The following is a 12933-nucleotide window of genomic DNA, read 5'->3' on the forward strand; positions in this document are numbered from 1 at the left end:
ATGTCCTTTCGCTTTCAAGAGATTACAATCTGAGAACATTTATTTTGCCTTAAAGAAACTGACTTAAGTGCCCCAGGGCAGAGCATAATTCACACACAGTTTCCAGGCAGTTAATATGTGGATGAAATAGAAATGAGAAAGACAGGACTTATTTTGTATCAATAGAAATGCAAACTTTTGAAGGCTAGAAGAATTGATCTTTTATTTGTTAAATACTAATAGGGCACAAAAGAACTTTATTTCTTCTCAAAATCTTTTCACTGCAGTTTACTAACTTTGCTTTTCTGCTTTCTCTCTCAAGTAACAACTGTTTAAAGAAATCATAGGAAGTGAGACAAAAATACATTTGTTTTAGAAACAATAGAGGTAAATAAAACATAGTATAGAGACCAATTTCATGCAGAAAGCAACGTTCTCATGGCAGAGACAGGGGGAAAATAAAACAAGACCTGGACATATTTTAGTGATGGCATCAAGGTGCACAAAGAACACAATGAGAACTAAGAGGTGCTTAAAAAGCTGAAATAGAAACTATAGTGCAAAGATAGTAAGCTTTTGTTTTTAAATGATATTTATTCTAACATTTTATACATACAAAAATATATACATTAAGAAACAATACCTGAATGCACTAATAATATAAAAATTATAACATTTCATACCTGTGTGCTTCTTCTTAATATTATCACCATCCTGATTTTTTGTCATTTCTTTTATGATAAAGTGGGTCTTGCCACATACATGTGTCAAAAGAAAGATTGATAATTATGACATCAAATTGTATGTTTTGATTTAAAAAAGAGGAAGTCACCTTAAAATGTGCATTGTAGATGATTAAAGTTATATTCTCTATATTCACAATTTGTAACATATGAGAATAAAAGTGAGATAACAAAACAGAAAATATGAACAAGCACTATATATGAGAAAACTCAAATTATATATATATATTTACTAATTCTCAGTAGTAATCATACTAATTTAAACTTATAGAAACAATATTATTTTATTACTGATTAGATTAGAGAAATTAAAAAATGAAGATCAAAACTATGAACATTAAAGTAACAACAAACTCACAACTATCAACAGCTGAATCTGAAAAATAAGAACAAAGACCAAAACAAATAAAGTTAACAATCTGAACAGGAACAGAATCATACATACAGAGATCATTTGGAGGGTTATCAGCTGGGAGGGGAAAGGAGGAGAACAAGAGAAAAGTAACAAGGATGAAGAAACATAATTGGTGGGTACAAAATAGACAGGAGAATGTTAAGAACAATATAGAAAGTGGAGAAGCCAAAGAACTTGTATGAATGACCAATGGACATGAACTAAGGGAGGAAATGCTGGAGCAAAGGAGTGTACCAGGCAGAGGAGGGCAAAGGGGGAAAATTGGGACCACTGTAATAGCATAATCAATAAAATATAATTAAAAAATAAAATGAAGATATAACTAAATAAGATCAAGGAAAGACATTCAGGGAAGTGGAAGCTTGAATCACATACTTAACCTGGACTCTAAATGTAATACATACAGATTATATCTTCATTAACATTCAATTATCATAGCATGGAACATGTAAATAATTCCTCTTCTATCGATTCTATCTAACTCCAAAGAAGGGGTATGCTTAGCTTAACAGAATAAATGTATTTGTTCACCGATTAATGGATGTCTATTATGCACCATTGACTGCTCTGCATAGAAGGGCTTTAACAATGAACAAAACAAGTTATAGTTCTTGCCCTATGAAGCTTTAATGTAGTGTGATATATACAAATATTAAATGGAAGCAAACTATATGGAGAAGAACTAAGTAAAAAGGGGGACACAAAATTTGAGGAGTTAGTAATTAGAAATGAGGAGTAGGCACAAGGTTCATTAGGTTGTTTTAGGTTATCCTCAAGATTTTGATTCTTAATCTGAGTTAGATGGGGAGTAGCTGGTGAGCTTTTTTAAAGTATATTTTATTGATCACGCTATTACAGTTGTCTCAATTTTTTCCCTTTACCCCCTCCACCTGATACCCGTTTCCCTCCAGCAATCCCACCCACCCTTAGTTAATGTCCATTGGTTGTGTATGTACGTTCTTTGACTTTACCCTTTCCTATTTTATTCTTAACATCCCCCTATTTTGTTTCTACTGATTATGCTTCTTAATCTCTGCACATTTTCCCCAATTTTTCCCTTCCCCATCCCCACTGATAACCCTCTAAATGATGCCAATACCTATGATTTTGTTCCTGTTCCCATGGTTTACTTAGTTTGTTTTTGTTTTTGTTTTTATTTTTAGATTCAATTGTTGATAGTTGTGAGTTTGTTACCATTTTAATGCTTATAGTTTTGACCTTCTTCTTTTTCTTAAATAAGTTTCTTTAACATTTCATATAATAGTGACTCAGTGATGACAAACTCCTTTAGCTTTCCTTGTCTGGGAAGCACTTTATCTGCCCTTCCATTCTAAATGATAGCTTTGCTGGATAGAGAGTAATCTTGGTTGTAGGTCCTTGCTTTTCATCAATATGAATACTTCTTGCCAGCCCTTTCTAGCCTACAAAGTTGTTTTTGTTTTTGTTTATTTTTAGAAATCAGTTGATAGTCTTATGACAACTCCTTTGTAGATAACTCTCTGCTTTTTTCCAGCTGCTTATCTTTAATCTTAGACATTTAAATTATGATGTGTCTTGGTTGGTCCTCTTTGAGTCCAACTTGTTTGAGACTCTCCATGCTTCCTGGACTTGCATGTCTGTTTCCTTTGTCAAATTAGGAAAGTTTACTTTCATTATTTTTTCAAATAAGTTTTTAATTTCTTGCTCTTCCTCTTCTCCTCCTGGCACCCCTATGACTTGGATATTGGTACATTTAAAGTTGTCCCAGAGGTTCATAATCCTATCCTTGTTTTATTCAATTCTTGTTTTTTCTTTCTGTACTGGGTGAGTGTTTATTTCTTCCTTTTGTTCCGAATCATTTATTTGAACCCCAGTTTCCTTCCAATCACTGTTGGTTTCCTTTATATTTTTATTTATCTCACTTTGTATAACCTTCATTTCTTCCTTTACATTGTGGCTATACTCAGTCGTTTCTTTGAACATCCTGATCACCAGTGTTTTGAACTCTGCTTCTGATAGGTTGGTTATCTCTATCATTTAGTTCTTTTTCTGGGGTTTTGATCTCTTACTTCATTTGAGCCATATTTCTTTGCCTCCTCAATTTGGAAGCCTCTCTGTTTTTGTTTCTGTGTATTGAGTAGAGCTGCTGTGACTTCATGTCTTGGTAGTATGGCCTTATGTAGTAGGTGTTCTGTAGGGTCCAGTGGCACTTCCTCCTCTATTACCCAAGCTGGGAACTTAGGTGTGCCCTTCATGTGGGTTGAGTATACCCTCATCTTACAGTTGAGCCGTGGTTGCTGTTGGTAAATCAATTGGAGGGATTTACCCAAGCCAGTCAGCTACAAGGACTGGCTGTGACCACTGATCACCGACCTCCGCCCTCTGTTGAGGATCATCTGTGCAGCGGCAGGGTAGTGGTGCTCCTATGTAGTCTGTAGCTATCCACTGGGTTTGCTGACCCTGGGGTGTTCTGAGTTGTTCAGGCCAAAGTCCCTACCTGTGTTTTGCCCTATAAAGCAATTTGAGATGGCTGTTACTTGTGCTGGGTTTGGAAATTCCCAGGTGAAGCCAAGCTATGAATCTAATTGCCCTTTGGTAGTGCCAGGCCTGGAGCTCACTGAGGCCAGCTATTGCTTGTTTGATGGGATTTAGGAAGTTATGTAGTATATGCCAAGATCAATCATGATATGGAAAAGTAGCTTGGGTGGGCCCATAAATTGGGTAGGGCAGAGTCTCTCTGGATCCCCAAGAAAGGTCAAACAGTATTAGCCAGGTTGATGGAGTCTCAGATATGGCACCAACTTGCCCATTATGTAGGCAGAGGATTTAGAAAAGAAATAAAGGCCTCTACTCACCTTGATGGCAGATAGTTCAGTTTATCCCTGTATGCCACTAGTGCCTTTCAAGCTGCTACCCCGGTGGTGGAACTCACAGGGTGTGAGCCTGAGTAGGTGAGTCCATGTGTGGTATCTTTAAGGAGAACTGCATGGGGCTTCAGCATTTTCTTCCACTGACTCAATCCCCACTGATTATTGCAGCTAGAAGTTGTGGGGACTTATCTTCCTGGCAATGGAACCCTGGACTGGGGGTCCTAGTGTGAGGCCAGGACTCCACGCTCCTGTGATATCCCTCCCAAATTTGTATTCACCACAAGTGGGTGGGGCACCAGCTGTTCCACATCTGTGTCCCTCCTACCTGTCTCAATTGATGTGGTTTCTTCTATTCCTTAGTTGTCAGACTTCCATTCAGCTTGATTTCTGATGGTTCTGGCTGACAGTTGTTCTATATTTAATTATAATTTTGATATGGTTATGTGAACAGGCGAGCCACATCTGCCTATGCTGCCATCTTGACCAGATCCCGAGTAGGTGAGTTTTAAGCCATGAACTTTTTTTTAGGATCTTTCTAGGTGCTTTTTGAGAATATGGTAAAATGGAGCAAGGGTGAAAATGATTACATTTTTTAGTGGATTACTACAATAATGCAGGAAAGAGTGGATGTTGGTTTGGACTAATGTGATAGCAGAGGAATGATAAGAAATATTGAAATTGTTGATGTGTTTTGAATGTAGGATGGTTGTGAATGTTTACTGAAACAGGGAAGTCAGAGATGAGTCCCAAGCTTTTTGTTGAAGTTATAAAGACCTGTAGCAATTAACTGAAGAGGATGAGGCTGTGCAAAGAGCAGATTTTAGTGAATGATTGAGAACTATGTTGAATATCTTCAAAATGAATTAGATATTTCTTAATATATGCTCTAAAGCTCATTGTAAATTAATAATAAAAATTCTAGTTAATATATCATTGCTCAGAAGTATGGTTAGTATCATTTTCTCTGCATAATAGCATCACTCCCAAGTACAGGTATGATTATGAATGTAGACTACAAAGAAGAAAAAAAGGACTGGATTTTGGGGGTCATCTCTTAGCAACTTGCTGGCCAAGCTGCCTGTGATATTTGCTAAGAGCATCTATGATTCGGTATCTACTTGGTTTCAAGCATTCATACTATCATGGGGAAAATACATGTGTACTTGGATTTGGTTGTGGTTGACAGCTTTTCACATACATCTTCCTGAGGGTTCAGTCAAAAGGAAGCACTCTCATCAAATTCAGTTGCTTTCAGTTTGCTTTCCACATACCACAGAGCACATTTTATTTGTTCCTCCTTCAAAATCTCTTGCAAAAAACAAGTTAAACAAAGAACCTTGGTCAAAGAAGCTTATCCCAGATTGAAATGTAATCAGTTACAACAATTGCTATTAAGGACTTTGTTTTCTAGAAATTTCACAGACTTTGAAAAGAAAGAAGACAAAGAAGCAGATTTCACAAGTAGATCTTACTCCAGAGAATGTAAGGTACATGAGGACAAATTAACAATTTGACATTTTAGAGATAAGCATCTAGGAAGATCGATATTAATTTAACTTATGGAACTAAAAGCAAAACTAAAGTATACCAAAATTGTTATTTTGATTCTAAAATGAATGCATTTTTATTAAAATATATTAAAATAACACTTTAGACTTTGATTTTATGACCTTACTATAAATGATAATAAGTTCAAGAGAGCCTCTTCTTGAATGAGTAATTGTATCGAAATTAAAAATGTCTATGAACAGCAGTCAGCAAGGTATCAGTTGTGGCATAGTTGCCATTGCCCATACATGAAAAACCACCAAAAGGTCAAGTCAACACTTGCAGAAAAAGTGACAGTCACTTGTAAGAAAGCCCAGAGATAATACTGGAACAGATACATCAGTGAAGATACTGAATCAAACAGTGTTTAACAAAATTCCTGAAATGGTACTTCACAGTAAGCAAGATCATCATAACTGCAAAGCTGTCTTAAGAGCCCTTTACTAAAGAGTTTTAATTTTTTTTGTATAATTTTTAAGAAATGTTATATCATCAACATTTTTGATGCTGATATTAATGTCTGAATTAAAACCTTTATCATAAATCTAACAGTCTTATTATGGAGTCCCCAGGATTCCCCAAAGCCTGTGGTTGGTGGATGGGGGAAGGGAACAGCTTTCAAGATGCCTTTGCACAACTAATGTCTTAGCTTTGCAAATGACTTTGGTTCTTCCAAGGCACCAAGGAGATGGCAGGGGTTTTTGACCATGGAATGGTGAGGAAAGAGCATATGGGTCTGCGCACAGTTCTCTGAATGGTCAGAACCGGTTCCTGCCCACTGCATCACAGGCTACAGTCAGAGATTTAAAAACTAAGGTGGCAGCCATTTGCAGAAAGACAACCATGTGGCTTTGAGAGGGAAAAATCCACGCAGTTTGCAAGAATGTAGAAGAGGAGATCCATGGGGCTTTGGAAGGGACAAGGAGAGAACCATGCATAATCCAGTGCAACATGGCACATGTTTTGCTGGACCTTTATACGGAGGCTGATGGCATCATACCCCAGATCCTGAAGGAGACAGAAGACAGATAGGGGATGGGGAACTTCTGGCTATGTTTTTGACTTCTATCCTTTTGGGGAGCAAGGGAAGTGTTGGGTCTCATGGGAGAACAAGACTCTGAGCTGAAGTGCTCACTGACCTCCCCAGGTTCAAATGTTGTAAATAAAGACCTGTTTTCCTCAACACTAGTTGTTGGGTTTTACACCAAGGTGCCACGTGAAAGAACAGTCTTTCCCTCTGTGACAGATTGCACATGAAAAACTTTTAGGACCACCTCAGTGAATTTACTTTGATTATAGTTTCCTTATATGCATGTATAATACAATTGATAAAAATAAAATAATATATCTAATTAGGTCTACAAAAGCTTCTCAATATAAATTATGAATCTAAATGAAAATAAGCATTGAACTGTAGTTTAATTGTCAGAATCATTTTTAGAGGTAACAGTGAATCTTAGAGAAAATTGCACTTTAGAGTCAATGAAATACAATATATGTTTTAAAGTGATTTTTTTTTCAGAAGAACAATCAAATTACCTTTAGAAACTAATATTGTAGGACATGCATTGGGTGGTAATGATGAGATCTAGTTGTGATATTAACTTTCTGGGAGACATTATGTGGCAATGCAATTTTGTTTTATTTTGCTGGTCGCAAATGCAAAAATGGAAACAAATGGTAAGGAAATAAATTATCTGGCAGAAATAATTGTGTACATTAACTTAGTGTCCTAAACATTTTTATAAATTTTTGCATACCTTCTTATATACAAAACAATAATCCACATGGCACATTATGATATAGTAATTCTTTTACCAAACATATAGCAATAAAACTCAAAATAGGAACCTTCAAATTATCTATAAAAGCACAAATATAGCACCAATTCTTAAGTCAAAAAAAACTATATCTTCTGGGACCAGAGATAATATGATCCTTCTGGGAAATCTAGAAAAACAAATGAAATATTATCATTTGTTTCTTTGATGATAGAAAAATTAAAATTATTACAATTAAATACAAACTGTGAGTAAAGCATCATTTCTCTGTTTACCAGATATAAAGTAACATGTAGTCATTTTCTGTCACCTACTTCTGCCTTATTGTGGTCACAGCATGCATCATACTAGTATTTTATATTTTTTCTTCATTTTGTATGCCCTTGTCTCAAAAGAAAGCATAATCTTTATGAGAGAAAAAGATAGGTCAAGCTTCTGCTGGACTTTTGCCTCCAAAGAAGTGTCTGATATATAGGAAATGCACAATAAAACTATTTATGTAATGAATGAATAAATTAGATCTTTGGAAAATTTTTTTAGGTAAAAATACCAAGTACTATATAAATGCAATATGTTGTTGAGGATGAGACAAAGAATGGCATGGACCTTATCCTATATTAAAAAAAAAAGAAATACATTTAAGGTTATATATATTTACTTGGGGGCAAGTACACTTATCTATGATGACCAGGGGGAGAGATATTTTCAATCTACAGGGAAAGGCAAGGGTTAAGAAAATCAAAATTGATCCTTCCTCTGTTTTCTGGCTTTTCTTGTTTTCCATTTCATCCTGACATAGTTTAAAAGAAATTTTAATGTCATCTACTTTATGATATAAAATAATTTTGTGATGGATTTAAGAAAAATTTTGAAAGTAATTTTTATATCATACTGAAACTTAAATTACTTTGATTTATGTTAAATTGCTATTGTTATGTTTTCCTATTATAAACTCTCAAAAAGAAAAGTTTTCTTTAACTTTACAATTTTACCTCTTGCTTAAATTTGGAATAAATGTTTCAGTTATAACTAAAATTACTTATCTATTTGTTAATCGATTTAATTTAAATAAGTTGCTGTTTAACTTTTTTCTTTAGATTTAGATCTTAGTATTATCCATAACTGAGATAATTACTGATAATTTTATATGCCTTTGTGTTTGTACTACACATTTGATCTTAAGCTATTAATAAATAGTTTGTGAAAAACAATTAGTGGGTAAATAATATAATATATGGACATTTATAGAAACTTACCGATCCTTACAGTATTTTCTTTATAGAAATAACTACTGGGAAGTATAATTCACTTCTGGATATGTATGTAATGACATTTACAGAATTAATTGTTTAAATTATTTTCATGTGTTTTCTTTCATTATGAATTGTCATGCAGAGGGAACATTAAAAAAATTTCTGTTACTTAATATTTAGAATTTTAAAAATGTAACCTTATCTCAAGGTCTTAGATTATTACTTCCATTAAGACAAAAAGTAATACAATGATTTAACAAAAGTTGAACACTTTCCTGTCTCTCCCTAAAAGTCAAAACTCTTCAGGCCATAATAATAGTACTAACTACAACTAACTTTTTAAAATTTTAATCCTCACCCAAGGATATTTTTATTATTAATTCTAAAGAGAGAGGAAAGGAGAGAGAAAGAGAGAAACATTGATGTGAGAGAGAAACATGAGTCTGTTTCTTCCCATACATGCCCTGACCAGAGATCAAACCCACAACCTAGGCATGTGCCCTGACCCAGAATCAAATCCACAACCTTTTCATGTACGGGATTCATGTCACCTGGCCAGGGCACAATTAACATTTTTATGTCCTAACTACTGGTCCCTAAGCACTAGTGTAACTGTGCATAAATAAAGCACCAAATATTCTACACATATTACTTCAGTTAATTTCAAAACAATCTTACAGGGTAGTTCCAGAAAAAGCAATATGGAGAGTTGTGTTGTAAAAACCTACAGTTCTACGACTATGTGTGCCTTTTTTATTCTTACACTTTTTTATTTTTCACTTCTTATACTTCTGGTTGCTAAATGTGTGGGGGATTTGCCCCACATCATGCAATTCTCCACACACCAGCTGGGCATCTTACAACTCAATTCTGACATTCTCTACTTGTAAATAGTTTAAAGGCTCAGTCTCAAAACTCCTCCCATCCCACATCAGCTGTCAATTGCAAGTAAAAGGTCCTCAGGTTACACACAACTCTAGCTGACTTGGTTATAGATTGGAGGTTCCCATGACCACCTCCTTGGGTTCCATTAATTTGTTCAACAGGCACACAGAACTCAGGAAAATCCTTACTGTGTGTTTACTAAAGAATATGAGATAAAGAACCAGATGAAGAGGTACTCAGGGTAAGGTTTTAGAGGAGAGAAGAATTACACATATCCATGAGGAAACTTGAATAACAGATGTGTTTATGGCTCAATCATGGTAATAGATTCCCATGTGTTCACATATCTCAAAATTTATCAAATTGTTCACTATGAATATGTGTAGTTGATTGCATGTCAATTATAAATCAATAAAGCCCTTTAAAAACAGATTTTTTCTATGACACTTTGACCTAATAAATGAAGACAAAAATATGTACTATGAATTAAGATACTCATTAAGAAATTTGAAATCAGTGTTAAAAAAATAGTAAAGCCCTGTAGTAATATAATGTATGAACATTCAGAGAAACATACCAAACTTTAAAGTATTTTCTTTTTTGCAATAACTACTGGGAAGTATATTTCACTTCTGGATATGTATCTAATCATAGTTACAGAATTAATTTTTTAAATTATCAATTATTTTCATGTGTATTATTTTATTACGCACTCTCATACCTGGTAGTAAAGCCAGGTTTGATGCTCAGTTAGCTGGAGCATCATCCTGAACACCAAAAGTGCGTGGGTTCAATTCTCAGTCAGGGCTCATACCTAGGTTTTAGGCTTGACCCCCCATTAAGGCATGTGCTGAAAACAAGCAATCTATGTTTCTCTCTCACATCAATGTTTCTCACTCTCTTTCTCTCTCTCTCTCTCACTCTCTCCCTCCCTCCCTCCTTTCCTCTCTCTCTAAAATATAAAAAGTCAATAAAGACATTTCCTCAGGTGAGAATTTTTTTAAAGTAGTAAAAAAAAAAAATCTAACACCTTTCACCCATGTGAAAAGAGCAGAAGAAGATTAAAAGAAGATTGTGAAAGTAATTTTTGGAGTAAATTATGATTTTGCTATAATTTGTAACAGTCACATTGGTACTTCTCCTCTTATTTGAACTAAAATGTTTCTTAGAGATGTGTGTCTCCTGTAATTTCAAGATTAGAGGGAATTCGTGTCTATCCTTATTGAGAGCATCTAAAATGACAGCTACCTCCTTTGACCTAGACCAAAAGGGAGGTAAGAGCATTAGCTTGAGTTCCATACCAATAAGAGCATGTTGCATAAGGATGCATAAATATTTCCTGTGACCCCATTGCAGGCCATGCACACAAAGGAAAGCTATTGTGAGATCAATTTAGATTCTATAGAAGAGAGCTGCCTAGAAGGTAATGGACTAGAGCAGAGAGAAACTGAAAGAACAGATATTTAAGGTCCTCATAATAATCTGAATGGAGATGCCAGCCATATTAAAGGAGAATGAATGATATCCCAGGTGCTCAAAGAAAGATGCAAAAGCGTTCAGAGGAGAGGGCAGTTAAATGCCTGGAGATCTCAGAAAGTGAGATGTCAGTTTATAAGAATATCAAGCAAGTAAGAACTGTCTGGCTTCCCTTTTTCTTATCCATTCTGTCCACACACATTTCCTTCCCTTGGACTCCTTCCAGCATCAGAAATCACTTTCAGCCAGCTCAGAGAAGAGGTGTGAAAGGGCCAGATGGAAGGCCATCCATTCTTTCTTTTCTATTGCATGTCTTTTCAAGTGAAACAGGTCTCAGCCAGAGATTGTCAGGAAAGATCTGATGTGAAGTTCAACTCAGCATTTTGATTATTAAAATAAGTCTGGACTGTTTTCTTAGTTGAAATGGTGCATTTTATTAAAAGTAACCAGAAACTACTTATACTGTATAAAAACATCTTGGACAAAATCAGAGATTAAAATGTAGCCCCTACTGAACCTACATGGGGGATGTGGGAGACCAAGTTTTTTATGATTATGTACCACTCATTATAACCTGTAAAATATTGTGATTCATTTAATAAATAAGATATTGCTGATAATTTGTTCAAAATATTTTAGGTTACTTTTGACAGAAAATTTCAGAAATAGAAACATGTCAAGTAGTATACAATCAATCTTAATTTTTTACCATCCCTGTGAAGAGGTATCAAAATGTTCTCTTGAACACAAAGCCAATGATGAGTTCTCTGCTGACAGAAGGCCTGTAAATGCATTTCTGTGTTTAACAAAGTGCATCATATCAGAATATCCTTACTATAATATGAATAGTTATAACAAGATATGTTTTAAATCTTTGTAAGGACTTTAGTCCTTTCCACCTACAAATAAACACCACATCTCTATTGGCAGCTTATTGGTATTGATTTAGGTGATGTTTTCATAACTATTCCTCCTGAGAACACTGGACTGGGAGTCAGCAAATTTGGATTTTTTTGTCCATGTTGTTGGCTTAACACATCACTAGAGAAACACTATCTAATCTTTCCATTCTCTCCTTTGACATTTTTAAATGACATATATTATAGCTGTTCCAATATCTGTAACTATGCTTTAACTTGTGCTTAAAAGAAGATTTGTGCTTTTTGAAGATTTAAAATTGCCTAGAAACAAGCAATTAAAATTATTTTTAAAAATACCATTTACAATACCTTCAAAAAACAAAAATAAAGGATAAATTAAATGAGAGCTAAATGTGCATAATGTCTTTGCAGAAAGGCATAAAAATCCACAGAGAGAAATTTGAGAAGACCTGGATAGGTAACGAGATTTACCTTGTTTATAGATTGAAAGTTTCAATATCTTTAAACTCTCAATTCCCCTCAAATTGACCTATCAATTTAATGTCATCTCAATCAAAATCTCAGCAGCCACGTTTTAGTAAAAATTGGTAAGTTGGATGACGCTAGAACAGTGGTTCTCAACCTTCCTAATGCTGAGACCCTTTAATACAGTTCCTCATGTTGTGGTGACCCCCAACCATAACTAACACATAGTGATTAATCAGAAGAACAACATGTAATTATATGTGTTTTCCAATGGTCTTAGGCGACCCCTGTGAAAGGGTCGTTCAACCCTCAAAGGGGTCGCGACCCACGGGTTGAGAACCATTGTGCTAGAATAGCTAACTGTTCACATGGGGGGAAATTCTCCTCTACCTCACACAATACCCAAAAAATAATTCAATAGGTAAGTTCATGGAGACCAGAAGCCAAACAGAGGTTACCGAGGACTTGAGGGGAAACTGCAACGGAGAGTTATTGTGTAATGGGTGCGGATGTGCACAGCGGCAGCAAACAGTACATGAAAGCAAGTCAGATAGTCAATGTTCTGTCACGCGCATATGTGGCAACCGCTATTAAGAAGGAAAAGTAATTGAGTTTTTGAAAAACAGGTAACCCTGAGAGCAACCTCTTGTCATGGCTA

This window comes from Furipterus horrens, unplaced genomic scaffold (assembly GCF_987537825.1).
Source record: "Furipterus horrens unplaced genomic scaffold, mFurHor1.1.pri manual_scaffold_1, whole genome shotgun sequence".
Classification (NCBI taxonomy): domain Eukaryota; kingdom Metazoa; phylum Chordata; class Mammalia; order Chiroptera; family Furipteridae; genus Furipterus; species Furipterus horrens.